The following is a 21,947-nucleotide window of genomic DNA, read 5'->3' on the forward strand; positions in this document are numbered from 1 at the left end:
CTTTCTTTTTCAGCCTCCTCTGTAGCTAGGGGCAGCCACTGGTTCCTTTATGGCCAATGAAACATACAGGGAAGCCTGCTGGGGGTGTGGGTGTTTATGGGAACAAACTCCCTTCCAAAAGGACAGGCGTAGGAAAAGAAAGCCTTTTCCCCTGTCCCCTCCCTCCCTGTTTGGGATGCTATACAGGATGTGATGAGGCTGGGACAGCCATCTCATGACCATGCAGCATCCACTGTGAGGAAAAACAGCCTGCACTTGGGAGAGGGGGCTGTGAAATGGAAAGAAAAACTGATGCAGGTGTCACTGAGCCTCTGCATCAACCCTGAAGCTTTTCTTTTTCAGACAGTTTGCAATGAGATAATGAATCGTCTTCACTGCTCAAGCGAGATTCACCAGGCATCTTGTTACCTGCAGCCCACCGTGTCCCAAATGCTGACAGACAATCTCACAGACTTCTTATGAGGATTCAATGCCATCATGCATGGGAAGTGCTTGGCAGAATGCTGGCACTCATTCCCTGTTGGTTAACAATTATTATCATTATCACCATTAGACACTGGGCTGCTCAAGGCCACACCACAGCTTCCTTGCCCCTGTACTTTTCTCTTGCCCTGGCCAGGCCACTGCAGGGAGAGAAGGTGCCATTAGCAAACACTTGCTTCATTTACTTGCTGCTCGCCACCTCTAATGACAGGAAATACTGCTCTACTCTGGGGTGGCTGCTTTGAAGCTGCCAGGGCTGTTGCTCTACTCTGGGGTGGCTGCATTGAAGAGCCACAGAGGAGAGGGACAAAGAGAGTCAGCAGCTCAGCAGCTTCCTGACGGGGCTGCAGCCTCTTCACAGCTGAAACACACATGCAAAGCCCAGCCCAGCAGCCCCATTTTTCCCATCTCATGTCTCCCAGTTATTATTTATATATATTGGCAGATTTTGTCATATTCTCAGACTCAGATTACTGGTCCTATTATTACTCACTTTGCACTTTTCTTTTTGACTTAAAACTGATTTTAGCCCCACCCAAAGTAGAAGTAGCCCTGGAACACTGGGTTTGATGTGCCATTTAATTTTTTTTTCTACTTAAAATGAAAGTACAACAATCAAAATGCTTAAAGTGTTTATTTACACACTACCTTGAATTTAAGCCTAAGCCCTCCCCGAAATTTCCCCCATGAGGGCTCTGTTCTCCCAGAATGTATTCAAGGTATCTGTCCCATCCACATTGGGATGGGCAAGTGATAACAGCAATTTACCAATACCCAACATGCATGGAGAACTGTCTCCATGCCAGGTGCTGTTTTTAGGGCTTTACATAGATTAACTGGTACTTCTCAACACAGTCCTATGTGAAGTGGGTAATATCATCCCTGTTTCACAGATAAGGAAAGTGAAGCTGAGAGAGGCTAAGTGACTTGTTCCAGGTCTCACAGTCAGAGTTTTTAGCCCAGATAACTGCCTCTGGAGCCTATCCTCCAATGCCCTCACTACCCTACAAGGACAGTCAACTCTGACTAAGCATGAACTCAGTGCCCGGTACTATGTCCAGCCATTTGCCTGACCCCAATCCTGAGCAAGTCTGAGGACCTGCCTAGAGTCTTGTGGCTGGGAACCCTGGGACCCAGGTCTGCCGAGTTCCACTGCTCACTCTCAACCTGCACAACTGACTGTGGAGTCAATACATAAGGAAAGTTGAATGGAACTTTCCTTTATTTTCTATTACAACTCCACTGCCCAGATTCCTCATTGAACCCTTTTTAGACCACATCATCCGTTCTGAGAGGCCACCTCTTCTCAGTAAGGAAAAAATGAATCCCTCCTAACTGAGCCTCACATCTCTGTCTCTCAGGCCCAAAGCGGAGCTGGGTAGCTAAACTGGAGTTTAGTAAAACAAATCTATACATAACATACTTCTGGGCAACCTTTCTCCTCACCTGGTTGCTAGGCCTCAGGCCCACATTCTTTTTTTTTTTTTTAATTTTTAAATTTTATTTTTTTAAATACCAAAAACACCAAACAAATGCAAACATTCCTATTTTGATCATTCCATTCTACATATATAATCAGTAATTCACAATACCATCACATAGTTGCATATTCATCATCATGATCATTTCTTAGAACATTTGCATCTATTCAGAAAAAGAAATAAAATGAAAACAGAAAAAAAATTTATACATACTATACCCCTTACCCCTCCCTTTCATTGATCACTACCATTTCAAACTAAGTTTATTTTAACATTTGTTCCCCCTATTATTTATTTTTATTCCATGTGTTCTACTTATCTATTGACAAGGTAGATAAAAGGAGCATAGGCTCTGGGCTAAACACAAGGTTTTCACAATCACACAGTCATATTCTGAAGGCTATATCATTATACAATCATCTTCAAGAAACATCAGGCCCACATTCTTAATTACTCATTAAACTCATGTCAGTTAATATTTGTGAGGCTTACTATGAATACCAGGTTCTATGCTAACTGCTTCACAGGACTGACGCACTGAAGGCTCACAGAGTCCTTATGAGGTAGGGTCTATCATCATCCTTGTGTTAGGAAGAGGAAATAGTCACAGAGAGCCAACCGCCACCTGCCCAAGACCACACAGCTGGAAGTGGTGGCTCCAGAGACCGTCAGTAACCACTATTACGTGGCTCTTATGACATAATCCCTCTGTGTACTGAGTACTCACAGCCTGCTACGCTCTGGGCTAAACACTTAAACTGACTTCAATGAACTAGTCCCCTACGTGCGTACACACGTACACACACATACCTGCACACACACACTTAATGAGGTAAGTATTTTTAAAATGATGACCTTGAGGCCCAGAGAGGTAAAGTCACCTGCCCAAGGTCACACAGCTAGTACAGGGTAGAGTCAGGAAAGAGTTCTCTGTAGTGTGACTCCAAAGCCATTAGCTGTAAGCTCCTCAACCTCACAGCCAAACTCCAAAGGTCCCAAATCCCTACCCTATGCCAAGCAAGACCCTAGAAAAATCAGTTTCCAGCTCCAAGAAATCAGGGTGGAGCAGTCTTTGCAAGAGGGCAGAAACAGCTCAGCAGCTGCAGTCCTCCTGGTAACTGCTGCTCTGCATGGTTCTCGCTAAGCTCTTGGTGTATCCCCCCCCACCATGAAGCAGGCCAACTGAACTCCCATGCTCGTGGGGTCAGGAGCTGAACTAGGGCTTTTTAGGTTGACACAGAATCAACTGGAGGCACAGTTCTTCCTTAGCCCTACCTTTTGGTTTTTCTCCACAGCCTTTGTTCTGGGGGTGTGGGGAGGGGTTTCTTCCCTGAGGGTCTGGAATTGGGTTGTCTGCTCCCTTCCACACAGGCTGGGCCCTCCTTCTGCCCCCAAGCAGATCAACCAGAGAGCAGTCTTGGCTCTTCCCAATGGTCTTATGTGCTGCAGAGTGCTGAAGATGAACTACAAGGCTAGGTGGTATGGGTTCAAATCCCAGCTTTGTCACTTACCAGCTGGGGAACTTTGGACATACTACATTCCCCACCTCTATGCCTCAGGTCCTGATTTGAAAAAGAAGGATAATAACATTACCAACCTTATGGGGTTGTTGTGGGAATTAAAAAACACTTAGAATAGCAGTGGTTAGAGCTGTTTGCTATTCCAATTATGAAAGACTCAAATACACATACCCTCCTTCTTCATTTGGTGGGCAGGAGGGATGTCTTCTGGGCTCACAAGACATTGTGCTCACCCATCAGCCATGTGTCAAGGAAAAGCACACTCCCTCAAAGGACTCCACTGGCCAGCTAGCAGCAAAGAACACAGCCTAGAGTGGAGTAGGGTTCTTTGTTCCTGTTGACCAGCTTAAGAGAGCTGTAACTGTGGTTTACTTGTAATTATTTGCCTTATTTGGATGTTTGCGTGTTTATTCTTTGCTTCCACTCCCAAACAGAATGTAAAGCTCCATGAAAGCAAGGCCAGTGTTCCAGACCCCAGAGCAAAGCTGGAGTTCAATAAAGGTTTGCCCAATGACCAGGGTCCTATGTGAAGAGAAATTCCTGACTATCTCATGCCCAGCTTTGCTCTTATGTTCCCAAAGCAGAGCCTAACACACAAGAGGTCCCTAAAGAGATATAAAGTGAATGAATGAAAGAATGAAGGAAGGACTTTGGATCACTTTCATAAGAACCCCTACCACCTGCCAGACCTAAAAGAGAGAGAGAGACCAGAAAGAAAAAGAAAGAAAGAAAAGTCTCCATCTCCAATTTCAAGCATCTGATGTTCTAGTCAATCTACTGATGTAGTTGCAAAGACCAAAGGTATGGGTGTGAAATGACTTACAAAACTTCTAGAGCATTTCAGCAACTTGAAAAGGGGAGGGGTAGAAGCAGGAATAGGAGACCACACCTCTTCAGAATTCTCAGAAGGTGCCTCCTGGCCCTGCTACATGGAACCCTAAATAAACACATGGGTTCCACTCATGTGAAAAGACAACACCAGGCGAACAAAAGGTGGGGTAGGTGGTTATCTTTACAAGCAGCATCAGCAAGTTCAGCAAGGGACCCCAAATTCTCTCTCCTCTAATGGCTGGCTCAGTAAGCATCTAGGCCCACCTGAAGCATGCCTAACAACCACTGCACTGATGTAGTAGCGAGTTAAAGAATTCATCCTGAGTAGAAAGGCCTGTTCTGAGGAAGAAGTCCTGGTGTGGATCCTGGGGCTATCACCCACTTGGGTGGGTATTTAGGGGACTTTCTCAAGCAGAATTTCCATTTCCTCATTTGAAAAAGGGATGCTAGACAGAGTTAGGAGAGTTTAATGGGAAGAATGCACAAAACTGGGCACTACAAAGAAGCACGTAAACATGAGTTCACACATTTAGTCAACAAAAGGCAGCATCTACTACGTGGCAGGCATTGTTTTAGGGGATAGCAAACAAAACAAAGTTCTTGCTTTCATGGGGTATGTGTGTGTGTATATATATATATATAAACTTTTAAAATTGTATAACCTAACATATCTACAAAGCAAAGAAAGAAAAAAGCAACAGTTTTCAAAGCACTCTTCAACAAGTAGTTACAGGACAGACCCAGAGTCATGGGCTACCACACCATCATCTCAGATTTTTCCTTCTAGCTGCTCCAGAATATAGGAGGCTAGAGGGCTTAAATATTTTTTTATCATCACAATCGACATTTTTTTCCTCCTTCTTTGTGAAAAATAACATATATACAAAAAAGCAATAAATTTCAAAGCACAACCAGAACAGACTTCAGAGTTTGGAATGGGTTACAATTACAGAATTTTAGGTTTTTACTTCTAGCTGCTCTAAGATACTAGATAGACTAAAAGAAATATCCATTTAATGATTCAGCAATCATACGTTTGGTTAAACCCTACCTTTCTACATAACTCTGCCATCACCTTTGATCTTTCTATCCCACTCTTTAAGTGAGCTATGGCCATTCCAACTTTTTCATGTTGGAGGGGCTGTCAATAATATGGGGTAGGGGGATGGAATTAGCTGATGTTCTGGAGAGGCTGGGCCCTCTAGGTTTTAGGATTTATAACTGGTCCACGGACCCATGTGACGGTTGTAGGTTTGTGGAAAGTTGCCCTAGTGCACGGAAACTTTGTGGAATCTTATATATTGCCATAGGAGTTCTTTAGGATTGGCTGGAATGGTTCTGGTTGGGGGTTGGCAGGTTATGATAGGTAGCAAGGTCTAACCGAAGCTTGCATTGAGCAATCTACAGAGTAGCCTCTCGACTCCATTTGAATTCTCTCTACCCCTGATACTTTATCAGTTACACTTCTTTCCCCACTTTTGGTCAGGATGGAATTGTTGATCCCATGGTGCCAGAGCTGGACTCATCCCTGGGAGTCATCTCCCACATTGCCAGGGAGACTTTCACCCCTGGATGTCATGTCCCATGTAGGGGGGAGGGCAATGATTTCACTTACAGAGTTGGGCTTAGAAAGAGTGAGCCCATATCTGAGCAACAAAAGAGGTCCTTCAGAAGTAACTCTTAGGCATACCTACAGGTAAGCTAAGCTTCTCCGCTACCTACATAAGCTTCACAAGAGTAAGCCTCAAGATCAAGGGCATGGCCTATGGATTTGGATGTCCCTAATGTTTGCCACAGTATCAGGGGTAGAGAGAATTAGTAAAGAGTTAGTAAACTGATAGTAAAGTTTAATAGTTCCATATTTTTTTCTCTAATGGGGGATGTATTTTATGGTGGGGGGAGACAGTAAACAACTCGGGTACTCTCTTTTATCTGGACGAAGGTAAAGGGAGGGTAAAGAAGGCCTCATTAGGAAGGTGACTTCTCAGCAGAGACCTGAGGATGGTGGAGGAGCCATGGGGATGCGTGGGGGAAGAAAGCTAGGACAGTCCATATAAAGGCCCTGAGGCACAAATGTGCCTGGCATATTTGAGGAATAGTAAGGATGCCATTGAGAATGAGGACAAGTGGGAGATGAGAGTAGAGTGGAGATAGGGGGAGATTGTGTGGGGACTTGTGGTCCATGGGGAATTCTTGGAGAAAATGAGGGATGGGACCTAACTCAAGTGTTTCCAGGTTCCTTATGGCTGCATATGGGGAACAGACCCTAGAGAATGAGACAAAAGAATAGAGACCGAGTAGACTCTTGTCACAGTCTAGAGGGAGACAAAGGCAGACAAGACCAGCATGGGAGCTGAAAAGAGGAGAGAAATAAATGGACCTGGGATAATTTTCAAAGAAGGAGGTGCCTCCAAGCCTATAACTTTCTCTGCTCTATGAAAGGGGAATCTGATGGTGACTTCTACTCTCCCGACACCAACACCCCTGCACAATTTATTATCTTTTCTCCACCTGATTGTCCAGTCCCACCCACCATTTAGTGGACAGTAAAAGCACCAGGACAATGGTTCTCAAACTGCAGGGAAAGGAGACATACCAGGAGTTTGTAAAGCATTCACCACCAGGGCCCAACCCAGAAGTAAAATATGACCTCTGTTGTAGGGCCTGAACATTTGTCTACGTAACCAGCTAGCCCAGTGAGTCCCAGGCACTGTGAGATTTTAGAAGGTTCTAGGCCAGTGGTGCTCAACTGGGGGCAATTCTGCCACCCCAACACCATCCCTAAAACAAAGAATTATCCATCCAGCTTGAAAGATCAATAGTGCTGAGGCTGAGTCTCTCAAACTAATGGACAGCAAATCATCAATGGATTCATTAAAAAGATTTGGATTCAATGTGTGAGCCTGAGATTCTGCCCTTCAAAGAAGCAAACTTCTAAATTCTTACTCCTTAAAAGTTATAGTTCATGGTACCATAAGTACTTGGAATCTCAAGTAGGACATGAGATTTTGTTGGTTTGTCCAGAGTGATGCCCCGATGAATTCCAGAGCAATTCGATCAGCGAGTGGAAAAGTATTTGCAAAGTTCCCTTCGCGGAATGGTGAGAACAGGGAGAAATTCAACTTCCCCAAGGTGAATTCCTGATATTCTCACAAGCAGTGTGGACAACCAAAGCTATAGGCTGAGCCCCAGTCTTGGGGTTCATTCATATGAAACTTAACCCCACAAAGGATAGGTCAAGTCTACTTAAAATTTAGGCCTAAGAGTCACCCCCATCTGAGTCTCTTGTTGCTCAGATGTGGCCTCTCTCTCCAACAACACAACAAGCAATCTCACCACCCTCCCCCTGTCTACGTAGGACAAGACTCCCAGGGGTGTGGACCTTCCTGGCAACGTGGGACAAAGATCCTGGAATGAGCTGAGACTCAGCATCAAGGGACTGAGAAAAACCCTAGAATGAGCTGAGACTCAGCATCAAGGGATTGAGAAAACCTTTTCAACCAAAAGGGGGAAGTGAAATAAGACAAAGTGGCAATGGCTGAGAGATTCCAAACAGAGACGAGAGGTTATCCTGGAGGTTATTCTTACGCATTAAGTAGATATCACCTTGTTATTCAAGATGTAATGGAGAGTTCCGGAGAAGATGGCGGCTTAGTAAGGTGCGCGCGTCTTAGTTCCTCCTCCAGAACAACTACTAAATAACTAGAAAAAGTACAGAACAGCTCCCAGAGCCACGACAGAGACCAAACACACATTGTACCCCAGTCTGGAATGGCTGGACTGGCTAAGAGACTCCGCTGTGGTGAGGACCCGAGCGGTGCGCGCTTCCCCGGGCCGTGGTGGCTGGAGGCCGGAGCCCCTCCCTCCCTCCTTCCCGGGCCGGCTGGGAGCTTCGGATCAGCGGTTCCCCAAGCTGCGGCGGCCGGTGCCCCTCCCCCACGCACAGCTTCCTGGGCCGCCTGGGAGCCTTGGATCAGCGGTTCCCCAAGCCGCGGCGGCCGGCGACCGGAGCCGCTCCCACACACGCGGCTTCCCGGGCCGTCTGGGAGCCTTGGATCAGCGGTTCCCCAATCCGCCGCAGCCGGCAACCGGCGCCCCTCCCACACACGCGGCTTCCTGGGCTGGCTGGGAGCCTCAGATCAGCAGTTCCCCAAGCCACGGCGGCCGGCGACCGGCGCCCCTCCCACACATGCAGCTTCCCGGGCCGGCTGGGAGCCTCGGATCAGCAGTTCCCCAAGCCGCAGCGGCCGGCGACCGGAGCCCCTTCCACACGCGGCTTCCCGGGCCGGCTGGGAGCCTCGGATCAGTGGTTCCCCAAGCAGTGGTGGCTGGAAACCGGAGCCCCTCCCAAACACGCGGCTTCCCGGGCTGGATGGGAGCCTTGGATCAGCAGCTCCCCAAGCCGCGGTGGCCGGCACCCCTCCCCCACAGGTGACTTCCCGGAGGGAAAGGAAAGAGTCTCCAACAGTAGTAGAGACTGAGCCCAACCTAACACCAATAGTGGCATTAATGAACAACTTCTGACTACTAAAAATAGGCCCTCAGCTCAGGCGAAACTGAACAAGGCGGAAGTCGCCTATTGGGCTAACTGAAAAAGAGGAAAGGGGGCGAAAAAGAGGAAAGGGGGCGAAACAGAGCCTTCTGCGGCTGTTTCTACGGAGGCTTGGTTGCCTCTGGCTCAGCGCTGGGATTACACAGGTTGCAACTGCCCCGAACGCAGAAACAGGCTGCTTTCAGGGCTCTCTACCACCTGAACCTTCCCCACGGGAGGGGTGAAACGCAACTCAGGTGGAATCCCTCTCTCAAGGAATTCAGATTCCAGGACTTCACAATTTGAAGAGATTAAAATCAACCTACAACCTTTCCTCTGTCTGCACCACACACCCAGCACCACATACTGGGCAGATTAAGAAAAACAGAGCCCAGAGACTTCACAGGAAAATCTGATTAAATGCCCAGACGCCAGCAAAAAATAACAAATCACACCAGGAAAACTGAAGATATGGCCCAGTCAAAGGAACAAACCAACAGCTCAAATGAGATACAGGAGCGGAGACAACTAATTCTGAATATACGAACAGAAATGGAAAACCTCTCCAAAAACCAAATCAATAAATTGAGGGGGGACATGAAGAAGGCATGGGATGAACAAAAAGAAGAAATGGAAAGTCTGAAAAAACAAATCACAGAAATTATGGGAATGAAAGATACAGTAGCAGAGATGAAAAAAAAACAATGGAAACCTACAAAATGGTAGATTTCAAGAGACAGAGGTTAGAATTAGTGAACTGGAGGATGGAACATCTGAAATCCAAAAAGAAACAGAAACTATAGGGAAAAGAATGGAAAAATTTGAGCAGGGGTTCAGGGAATTGAATGATAATATGAAGCGTACAAATATACGTGTTGTGGGTGTCCCAGAAAGAAAAGAGAAAGGAAAAGGAGGAGAAAAACTAATGGAAGAAATTATCACTGAAAATTTCCCAACTCTTATGAAAGACCTAAAATTATAGATCCAAGAAGTGCAGCGCACCCCAAAGAGAATAGATCCAAATAGGCATTCTCCAAGACACTTACTAGTTAGAATGTCAGAGGTCAAAGAGAAAGAGAGGAACTTGAAAGCAGCAAGAGAAAAACAATCCATCACATACAAGGGAAACCCAATAAGACTATGTGTAGATTTCTCAGCAGAAACCATGGAAGCAAGAAGACAGTGGGATGATATATTTAAATTACTAAAAGAGAAAAACTGCCAACCAAGACTTCTATATCCAGTAAAACTGTCCTTCAAAAATGAGGGAGAAATTAAAACATTCTCAGACAAAAAGTCACTGAGAGAATTTGTGACCAAGAGACCAGCTCTGCAAGAAATACTAAAGGGAGCACTAGAGTCAGATACGAAAAGACAGAAGAGAGAGGTATGGAGAAGAGTGTAGAAAGAAGGAAAATCAGATATGATATATATAATACAAAAGGCAAAATGGTAGAGGAAAGTATTACGCAAACAGTAATAACACTAAATGTTAATGGACTGAATTCCCCAATCAAAAGACACAGACTGGCAGAATGGATTAAAAACAGGATCCTTCTATATGCTGTCTACAGGAAACACATCTTAGACCCAAAGATAAACATAGGTTGAAAGTGAAAGGTTGGGAAAAGATATTTCATGCAAATAACCAGAAAAGAGCAGGAGTAGCTATACCAATATCCAACAAATTAGACTTCAAATGTAAAACAGTTAAAAGAGACAAAGAAGGATACTATCTACTAATAAAAGGAACAATTTAACAAGAAGACATAACAATCATAAACATTTATGCACAGAGCCAGAATGCCCCAAAATACGTGAGGCAAACACTGCAAATACTGAAAAGGGAAATAGACACATATACCATAATAGTGGGAGATTTCAATTCACCACTCTCATCAATGGACAGAACATCTAGACAGAGGATCAATAAAGAAACAGAGAATTTGAATAATACAATAAATGAGCTAGACTTAACAGACATTTATAGGACATTACACCCCACAACAGCAGGATACACCTTTTTCTCAAGTGCTCATGGATCATTCTCAAAGATAGACCACATGCTGGGTCACAAAGCAAGTCTCAACAAATTTAAAAAGACTGAAATCATACACAACACTTTCTCGGATCATAAAGGAATGAAGTTGGAAATCAATAATAGGTGGAGTGCCAGAAAATTCACAAATACGTTGAGGCTCAACAACACACTCTTAAACAACAAGTGGGTCAAGGAAGAAATTACAAGAAAAATTAGTAAATATCTCGAGGCAAATGAAAATGAAAACACAACATAACAAAACCTATGGGACGCAGCAAAGGCAGTGCTAAGAGGGAAATTTATTGCCCTAAATGCCTATATCAAAAAAGAAGAAAGGGCAAAAATTCAGGAATTAACTGTCCACTTGGAAGAACTGGAAAAAGAACAGCAAACTAACCCCAAAGCAAACAAAAGGAAAGAAATAACAAAGATTAGAGCAGAAATAAATGAAATTGAGAACATGAAAACAATAGAGGAAATCAATAAGACCAGAAGTTGGTTCTATGAGAAAATCAACAAGATTGATGGGCCCTTAGCAAGACCGACAAAAAGAAGAAGAGAGAGGACGCAAATAAATAGGATCAGAAATGGAAGAGGAGACATAACCACTGACCTCACAGAAATAAAGGAGGTAATAACAGGATACTATGAACAACTTTATGCTAATAAATACAACAATGTAGATGAAATGGACAAGTTCCTAGAAAGGCATGAACAACCAACTTTGACTCAAGAAGAAATAGACAACCTCAACAAACCAATCACAAGTAAAGAAATTGAATCAGTCATTCAAAAGCTTCCCAAAAAGAAAAGTCCAGGACCAGACGGCTTCACATGTGAATTCTACCAAACATTTCAGAAAGAATTAGTACCAACTCTGCTCAAACTCTTAAAAAAAACTGAAGTGGAGGGAAAGCTACCTAATTCATTCTATGAAGCCAACATCACCCTCATACCAAAACCAGGCAAAGATATTACAAAAAAAGAAAACTACAGACCAATCTCTTTAATGAATATAGATGCAAAAATCCTCAACAAAATTCTAGCAAATCGAATCCAGCAACACATTAAAAGAACTATACATCATGACCAAGTAGGATTCATCCCAGGTATGCAAGGATGGTTCAACATAAGAAAATCAATTAATGTAATACACCATATCAACAAATCAAAGCAGAAAAATCACATGATCATCTCAATTGATGCAGAGAAGGCATTTGACAAGATTCAACATCCTTTCCTGTTGAAAACACTTCAAAGGATAGGAATACAAGGGAACTTCCTTAAAAGGATAAAGGGAATATATGAAAAACCCACAGCTAATATCATCCTCACTGGGGAAAAATTGAAAACTTTCCCCCTAAGATCAGGAACAAGACAAGGGTGTCCATTATCACCACTATTATTCAACATCGTGTTGGAGGTTCTAGCCAGATCAATTAGACAAGAGAAAGAAATACAAGGCATTAAAATTGGAAAGGAAGAAGTAAAACTATCACTGTTTGCAGATGATATGATACTATACGTTGAAAACCCAGAAAAATTCACAACAAAACTACTAGAGCTAATAAATGAGTACAGCAAGGTAGCAGGTTACAAGATCAACATTCAAAAATCTGTAGTGTTTCTATACACTAGCAATGAACAAGCTGAGGGGGAAATCAAGAAATGAATTCCATTTACAATTGCAACTAAAAGAATAAAATACTTAGGAATAAATTTAACTAAAGAGACCAAAGACCTTACAAAGAAAACTACGAAAAACTGTTAAAAGAAATCACAGAAGACCTAAATAGATGGAAGGGCATACCGTGTTCATGGATTGGAAGACTAAATATAGTTAAGATGTCAATCCTACCTAAATTGATTTACAGATTCAATGCAATACCAGTCAAAATCCCAACAACTTACTTTTCGGAAATAGAAAAACCAATAAGCAAATTTATCTGGAAGGGCAGGGTGCCCCGAATTGCTAAAAGTATCCTGAGGAAAAAAAACAAAGCTGGAAGTCTCACGCTGCCGGACTTTAAGTCATATTATGAAGCCACAGTGGTCAAAACAGCATGGTATTGGCATAAAGATAGATATATCGACCAATGGAATCGAATAGACTGCTCAGATATAGACCCTCTCATCTATGGACATTTGATCTTTGATAAGGCAGTCAAGCCAACTCACCTGGGACAAAAGAGTCTCTTCAATAAATGGTGCCTAGAGAACTGGATATCCATATGCAAAAGAATGAAAGAGGACCCGTATCTCACACCCTATACAAAAGTTAACTCAAAATGGATCAAAGATCTAAACATTAGGTCTAAGACCATAAAACAGTTAGAGGAAAATGTTGGGAGATATCTTATGGATCTTACAACTGGAGGCGGTTTTATGGACCTTAAACCTAAAGCAAGAGCACTGAAGAAGGAAATAAATAAATGGGAACTCCTCAAAATTAAACACTTTTGTGCATCAAAGAACTTCATCAAGAAAGTAGAAAGACAGCCTTCACAATGGGAGACAATATTTGGAAATGATATATCAGATAAAGGTCTAGTATCCAGAATTTATAAAGAGATTGTTCATCTCAACAACAAAAAGACAGCCAACCCAATTACAAAATGGGAAAAAGACTTGAACAGACACCTCTCAGAAGAGGAAATACGGATGGCCAAGAGGCACATGAAGATATGCTCAATGTCCCTGGCCATTAGAGAAATGCAAATCAAAACCACAATGAGATATCATCTCACACCCACCAGAATGGCCATTATCAACAAAACAGAAAATGACAAGTGCTGGAGAGGATGCGGAGAAAGAGGCACACTTATCCACTGTTGGTGGGAATGTCAAAGGGTGCAACCACTGTGGAAGGCAGTTTGGCGGTTCCTCAAAAAGCTGAATATAGAATTGCCATACGACCCAGCAATACCATTGCTAGGTATCTACTCAAAGGACTTAAGGGCAAAGACACAAACGGACATTTGCACACCAATGTTTATAGCAGCATTATTTACAATTGCAAAGAGATGGAAACAGCCAAAATCTCCATCAACAGAAGAGTGGCTAAACAAACTGTGGTATATACATACGATGGAATATTATGCAGCTTTAAGACAAGATAAACTTATGAACCATGTAATAACATGGATGGACCTAGAGAATATTATGCTGAGTGAATCCAGCCAAAAACTAAAGGACAAATACTGTATGGTCCCACTGATGTGAACGGACATTCGAGAATAAACTTGAAATATGTCATTGGTAACAGAGTTCAGCAGGAGTTAGAAACAGGGTAAGACAATGGGTAATTGAAGCTGAAGGGATACAGACTGTGCAACAGGACTAGATACAAAAACTCAAAAATGGACAGCACAATAATACCTAATTGTAAAGTAATCATGTTAAAACACTGAATGAAGCTGCATCTGAGCTATAGGTTTTTGTTTTGTTTTGTTTTGTTTTGTTTTGATTTTACTATTATTACTTTTATTTGTTTCTCTATATTAACATTCTATATCTTTTTCGGTTATGTTGCTAGTTCTTCTAAACCAATGCAAATGTACTAAGAAATGATGATCATGCATCTATGTGATGATGTTAAGAATTAATGATTGCATGTGTAGAATGGTATGATCTCTAAATGTTGGGTTAATTTCTTTTTTTCCGTTAATTAAAAAAAAAAAAAAAAGAGAAGGGATAATTGGAGATGAAGGGATACAGACTGTACAACGGGACTTGATATAAAAACTCAGAAATGGACAGCACAATACTACCCAATTGTAATGCAATTATGTTAAAACACTGAATGAAGCTGCATGTGAGGTATAGGTTTTTTGTTTTTGTTTTTTTTGTTTTTTTTTCTTCCTATTATTGTTTTAATTCTTATTCTGTTGTCTTTTTATTTCTTTTTCTAAATCGATGCAAATGTACTAAGAAATGATGAATATGCAACTATGTGATGTTATTAAGAATTACTGATTGTACATGTAGATTGGAATGATTTCTAATTGTTTTGTTAATTCTTTTTTTAATTAATAAAAAAAATGTATTTAAAAAAAAAAAAAATGGATCAAAGATCTAAACATTAGGTCTAAGACCATAAAACAGTTAGAGGAAAATGTAGGGAGATATCTTATGAATCTTACAATTGGAGGTGGTTTTATGGACCTTAAACCTAAAGCAAGAGCACTGAAGAAATAAATAAATAAATGGGAGCTCCTCAAAATTAAACACTTTTGTGCATCAAAGAACTTCATCAAGAAAGTAGAAAGACAGCCTACACAATGGGAGACAATACTTGGAAACGACATATCAGATAAAGGTCTAGTATCCAGAATTTATAAAGAGATTGTTCAACTCAACAACAAAAAGACAGCCAACCCAGTTACAAAATGGGAAAAACACTTGAACAGACACCTCTCAGAAGAGGAAATACAAATGGCCAAAAGGCACATGAAGAGATGCTCAATGTCCCTAGCCATTAGAGAAATGCAAATCAAAACCACAATGAGATATCATCTCACACCCACCAGAATGGCCATTATCAACAAAACAAAAAATGACAAATGCTGGAGAGGATGTGGAGAAAGAGGCACACTTATCCACTGTTTGTGGGAATGTCAAATGGTGCAACCACTGTGTAAGGCAGTTTGGTGGTTCCTCAAAAAGCTGAATATAAAATTGCCATATGACCCAGCAATACCATTGCTAGGTATCTACTCAAAGGACTTAAGGGCAAAGACACAAACGGACATTTGCACACCAATGTTTATAGCAGCATTATTTACAATTGCAAAGAGATGGAAACAGCCAAAATGTCCATCAACAGACAAGTGGCTAAACAAACTGTGGTATATACATACGATGGAATATTATGCAGCTTTAAGACAGAATAAACTTATGAAGCATGTAATAACATGGATGGACCTAGAGAACATTATGCTGAGTAAGACTAGCCAAAAACTAAAGGACAAATACTGTATGGCCCCACTGATGTGAACCGACACTAGCTAATAAACTTGGAATATGTCATTGGTAACAGAGACCATCAGGAGTTAGAAATAGGGTAAGATAATGGGTAATTGGAGCTGAAGGGATACAGACTGTGCAACAGGACTGGATACAAAAACTCAAAAATGGACAGCACAATACTACCTAATTATAATGTAATTATGTTAAAACACTGAATGAAGCTGCATCTGAGCTATAGTTTGTTTTTTTATATATATTTTTTATTTTTTTCTCTATATTATCATTTTATTTCTTTTTCTGTTGTCTTGCTATTTCTTTTTCTAAATCGATGCAAATGTACTAAGAAATGATGATCATACATCTATGTGATGATATTAAGAATTACTGATTGCATATGTAGAATGGAATGATTTCTAAATGTTGTGTTAATTAATTTTTTTTTAATTAATAAAAAAAAAAAAGATGTAATGGAGAGGCTGGAGGGAACTGCCTGAAAATGTACCATGTTCCAGTAGCCATGTTTCTTGAGGATGGTTGAATAATGATAGAGCTTTCACAATGTGACTGTGTGATTCTGAAAACCTCGTATCTGATGCTCCTTTTAACTACCTTGTCAACAGACGAGTAGAACATGTGGAATAAAAATAAATAATAAGGGAACAAATGTTAAAATAAATTTAGTTTGAAATGCTAATGAAAGCGTGGGGTAAGGGGTATGGTAGGTATAATTTTTTTTTTCTGTTGTCTTTTTATTTCTTTTTCTGAATTGATGCAAATGTTCTAAGAAATGATGAATATGCAACTAAGTGATGATATTGTGAATTACTGATTATATATGTTAATGTTTTAGTTCGTTTGTTAAATTTTTTAAATAAATAAATAAATAAGTTGTAGTTCATGGTAGCATCTGTATTACCTAGGATCTTGTTAGGAAACCAGACGTTCTGGCTCCTCCCCAGACCTGATGAATCAGAATCTGCAGTTTAACAAGATTTCCAGGTGATTCTCAGGTGAAACGGAGTGGTTTGAAATCCTGGCTGCACACATCAGGGCACTTTAAAATGATCTCCAAGCTGGAGCCTCAGGCCCTTTAGAGGGATGGCAGGCCCAGGGACAGGCCTGGACATGTTTTAAACAGTCCCAACCTGATTCTAACGTGCAGCCAGGGTGGAGAAATAGTGCCCTGGAGGAAGCAGCCTTTCACTCTAGCAGGCAAGAACAGTCACCATTGTAGAGGCTCCACCCAGTACCCGATTTCTAACAACAAATATCCGGACAACTCTCAGCTTTCTGGCATAAATAACCAGTCCTCCTAGAAGCAAGGCAGCTTTTTGGCACCCAAGGCGTGGCTGTGGGCCCAATGCCAAGCTCCTGGGTAAGATTCAAGCTGATGGGGAGAAAAAGGAGTCAAATCTAAGCCTGGGTCTTAACTGTTGACAGGAAACTAAAGGAAAGAGGGACCCATTTTACAAAAACTTAAAATGTGAAAGTGATGACAATAATAGCCAGCAATTCCTGAGTGTACTTTTCTAAGCTTAGGAACTATTACCTCCATTCTACAGATGAGGAAACTAAGGCAAGGCACAGGTAAGCCAATTTCCTAAGTTCACACAGGTGGCCCAGACTTCACAGGGAGTGTAGTTAGAAGTGAAACTAAGAGTCCAGGCTTTTAAACAGTGAGCCTCAAGACCTACCACTTTCATACCGTTCTCAATTTCACCCAAAGAGAAGAGCTCAGTAATTTCCCTACACTCCCAAGCACACTCAGTGTGACCGGGCTGTTTTCTGGTACTTCTCCAGGGCAGTTAGCTTTCAGTCGTTCTACCTTGGGGAGAGATAGCAGACTTCAGGTTCAGAACATCAAGGCTTTGTGTTGAGTAACAGCGAGCTGGGTCACTTCGGGACAGAAAGGCAAATCACATTCTTGGGTCAGATGTCAGAGAGCTCAGCCATGCAAGGGTGAAGGGTCTTTCCCTTTCTTGTAGCCTGAGATCCCGGCATAAGGGCCAGGAAAAGGGTGGTAAGAGCAAGGCAGGGGCTGGGCCTCTTGTCCCCCACACCTCTTTTTGGATGACAATGTCCTCCCAAAGCCCTTCTCCCAACATACTTCAGAGCAAAAGACAATGAATACCTCAGGAAGCCAACTCCAGACCTGCATATCCCAACCTGTTTACCTCACTCAAGCCATACTGGCCTCCTTTATGTTCCTCCAACTTGCCAAGCTAGTTCCTACTTCAGGGACTTTGCATTTGCTGTTCCCTCTGCCAGGCACCTTTTTCCTTTAGCGATTTTTTATGTCTGGAACCTTCTTGTCCTTCAAGTTTCAGATTAAATTTCACTTCCTCTCTAAGGTATCGACCTCCAACAGTCACATCACATTTTCCAGCTTTAGTTTCTTAATAGCACCATCAATCACCAGAAGGACTATCTGTTTACTTCTAGTCTGTCTTCCCCTCAAGACTGTGTGCTCCAGGAGGGCAGTGACTGGGTCTGGCTTGCTGTCTGCTGTGTATTTGGTGCCTATAACAGTGCTTGGACCAGAATGAAAGCCCTATAAACATTTATTAAATGAATACATGAACCTTTATTTCAAGCCAAGTTAATGACATGACTATTACTTTCTTTTTTTTTTTACATGAGCAGGCACCGGGAATCGAACCCAGGTCTCCAGCCATGGCAGACGATAACTCTGCCACCGAGCCACCATTGCCCGCCCAGCTTTTATCTTCTTGAGGGTTCACTAGGATGATATGCTCAGGTTTAATATAAAGTAGCCTACATAAGAGACATTTGAGGAATGCCAGACCAGCCATATTCCACTGCAAACTAAAGAACAATATTAACAAAAATAACAATGACAGCCAACATTAATGCACACTTAACTATATGCTGGGACTTGCACAAAGAACACACAAGTTCAGAATTCATTTTAAGTTGATGACAGAGTAACGTTCTCTTTCTCATTTTGCAGAGATGGACACTAGGACTTGGAGAGTTTATGTCATTAGCCCAAGGCCACACTTTAGACAGTTTGAATCCAATGCCCAGGCCTCTAATCCCTGCCCCGCACTACACTGCACAGAGCTTACAGCAGTGCTCCGAGACTGGAAGGAGGAAGCATCTGGAAAAGTGACTCACTGTTCTGGGAGATTCAGCCAGGCTATGTCTTTCTCCCAACTTCTTCCACAAAGAACACACAGTTTCTAATATCTCCAAATATTCCAACTCTAATCATACTGGTGTTAAGGAAGGATGAGCAAACTTACTGATCAGCACTGGATTTATAATTCCGTATCAGTGCTGAGTAGCCTATTTTGGTGGAAACCACTGGTCCTCAGGCTCAAGTGTGAAACTTCATTTCCCCTGGAACTGAGCTTATCTTAAAGCTATAGTTTAATTAGCTAATCTTCACAGTCAAAACTACCATATTGTGCCTAATGGCAACAGCTAACTTACTCATGTGCCTGAGTGCCAGACACTTTAAAGTTCCTTGTCACTAGCACCTTACCTCCCCCTACCACCATGAGGTGGGTCCTATTACTAGACCCACTTCACAGGTGAAAAAACAGGTCCTGAGAGATGCAATCCCTCACCTGAAGGTACCCAGAGAATAAGTGGCAGAGCTGGATCTGAACTCCAACCATGCGATTCCAATCGGCTTTCAACCACTAACCTTCACTCCCTCTCTAACCTTGATCTGGCATTTGCCCTGAAGATACTGCAAGAAAGTCTGTTTAGCTGTTAATTGTGCCATGTGAGTCATTTATTCATGCTTCATTCAGACATATCGTTAAACCTATGGCATAGCCAGGCTTGCACTAAGAAAAAAGGATGCAGGGCCTCCATCCTCAAAATGTTTGGCTCAGCGGGGTCTAACAACTGAAAAGGTAATATCAACACACCATGCCAGGGAGAAAGGAGGCAAGGGCATCACAGTACGCCTGATGGAATAGCATCTATGCCAAGAAGGCAACCCTGGGAGGGGACTTGAACCCTGGGAGGGGACGTGAACTCTTGGCTAAGAGGAGCTAAAGGTAGGCATCCTGTGTCCCTGCCTGCCCGATACCCATCCAGTCTCGGGCTGCCATGGGTCTCAATGGGAAAGCCTAAGTGCCTAGGTTCCCCAGCATGAACCTCCTCTACAGCCACATTCACAAGTACCGTTAACCAAGAGAGCTATAACTACCCACCTCTTGGAGGCCACAGTTTTCCGAAAGAGCCCACTACTGTAAAAGCCCTGAAGAACTGCAAAAGTTGCCAAATGGTTAAGAACTCAAGCTTTGAGTCAGACTAGAGAGGCTGCCCCTGGCTAGCTATGTGACCTTGACCAAGTAACTTAGCAGCCCTGGGTGTGTCTCCACATCTGCAACAGAGGATCACCACATTGGGCTGCTAGGAGGAGTCAATGAGTTAACCCTAGTACCCAGAACGCCTGACATGGTGAGTACTCAATAACCATTACCTGCTATTATCTCCAGAACCTTGGACAATGTCACACACACACAGTAGGCACTCTCTAAACCCAGGGGGCCCAACCATCTGCAAAGACAGGGGCTCCCCGCCCTAAGGAGGAAATGACCCAGGGCCTCTGAGAGCCAATGGAACTGTCTACTAAGTATTCAGATAAGCAGGTAAACAGGCCCACCTGAACAAAACTGGTTCCACAAACTTTCTCCGGCTGCTCAAGGCCCAGTTCCCAGAGCCCGCCTCTGGACTTTAATCTAGGAGGGTTGTTTCCCTGATTAGACAGATACAACTTAAGAAGTTTTATAACTGTATCTTTCACAGGCTTCCTTCAGATTGGGGTTCCAGCTGTTTTGTCACATCCTATGGGTCACTTTCTGCAAACTGACTACCACTCAGACACCTGAGAGCAAGTCTCTCTCAATGGACTCATGTGTTCTAAAATTATCTACTGCATATGCCTGTGACTATGGTATTTATACTGGGAAAGACAAATAGGAAAATATTCTGTTTCCCAGCCCTCCGTGCAGTTAAGGGCGGCCATGTGGCTTTAAATGTCCAATGACATACAAAGAGAAGTAAGGCAGGACTACCATTCCTGACTAAACAAAATATCTTTTGCTCCAGACCCTCCTTTCCTAAGTATCCAAGAGTACTACTCTAGTCCTATTAATGGAAAATGTTTGCAGAAAGGTGTCCTTTGGAAATGGTGAGGTATTACTGCTACCAAAGGGCCCTGATCTCCTAAGTTGGTAATACTGTCATCACTGGCACGGAGTGCTCTAGAGACTACCATATGGACCTCCAGATGGAAAGTAGAGGGTGTTAAGTAATTGTAATAATAACAATAGTTGACATCACTGATTTACTATTTGTCGTGTACTGTTTTAAATACTTTACAAATGTTAACTTGCTTCATCCTCAGCACAGGACCATGAAGCAGGTATCATCATCTCCATTTACAGGTGACAAAAGTGAAGTACAGATAAGTTAAGTAATTTGTCCCAGGTCACAGAAATAATAAATGCAGGGGGGGCTGCTGAACCCAGATGATCAGGCCCCTTAATCAAAACTTTTAATCATGATCTCCACTAAGAAAGTATGGGCCTGATCCAGTGCTGTAAAAATAGCCAAAGCAGTCAATACCATGTATTGAGTGCCTACTACGTGGCAAGCTTGGAACTGAGCATGACGTGTGTATTATCCTCCAACAATCCCTGTGGTTGGCACCATGGCCAGGCCCACTGAAAAGATGAGAGCTAACGGGCTTGCCCCATGGCACATAACTGTAGGAGGTACAGGCTGCAAACCCTCAGATGCCAGATGATGCCTCTTGGGATTGGCTTGTAGGAGAAAGCTTCTTTTATTATTAACGACCATCCATAAGCAACTCCAAAGGATATTTTTAGCCCCTCCTTGGTCAAATGTGAGGAAGGCCATGTGTACTTGACTGCAAAGAAAAGCAGGGCACCAAAAGAAACAGAGCAGAACCCCATACCCAGGTGTTCCCAGAATCAAGGCCATGGTCTTTTTCTTGGCCATCAGGCTGCTGCTGACACCTGAAGCCTTGATTGGACACTCTCCTCCTTTGCTTCAGCCTCACGGCCTTCATCCTGCCTCTAGAGGAA

At 42.6% G+C, this 21,947-nt stretch overlaps 1 protein-coding gene and 1 long non-coding RNA gene across 13 annotated transcripts in view; both read right to left on the bottom strand.

Annotated features, from left to right (window-relative positions):
- The window catches only part of LOC143659253 (uncharacterized), a 30,074-nt gene extending 21,672 nt beyond the window's left edge, over nucleotides 1-8,402 (bottom strand). Inside the window, exons 1-2 of the long non-coding RNA XR_013163483.1 lie at nucleotides 2,457-8,402; nucleotides 409-517 (exon numbers count right to left, since the gene is read on the bottom strand). This is a non-coding gene — a long non-coding RNA (uncharacterized LOC143659253). The remainder of the gene's footprint in view (nucleotides 1-408; nucleotides 518-2,456) is intronic.
- The window catches only part of SIPA1L3 (signal induced proliferation associated 1 like 3), a 308,825-nt gene that overhangs the window by 213,100 nt on the left and 73,778 nt on the right, over nucleotides 1-21,947 (bottom strand). The window lies entirely within an intron of this gene.

Source organism: Tamandua tetradactyla, chromosome 16 (assembly GCF_023851605.1).
Source record: "Tamandua tetradactyla isolate mTamTet1 chromosome 16, mTamTet1.pri, whole genome shotgun sequence".
NCBI lineage: Eukaryota > Metazoa > Chordata > Mammalia > Pilosa > Myrmecophagidae > Tamandua > Tamandua tetradactyla.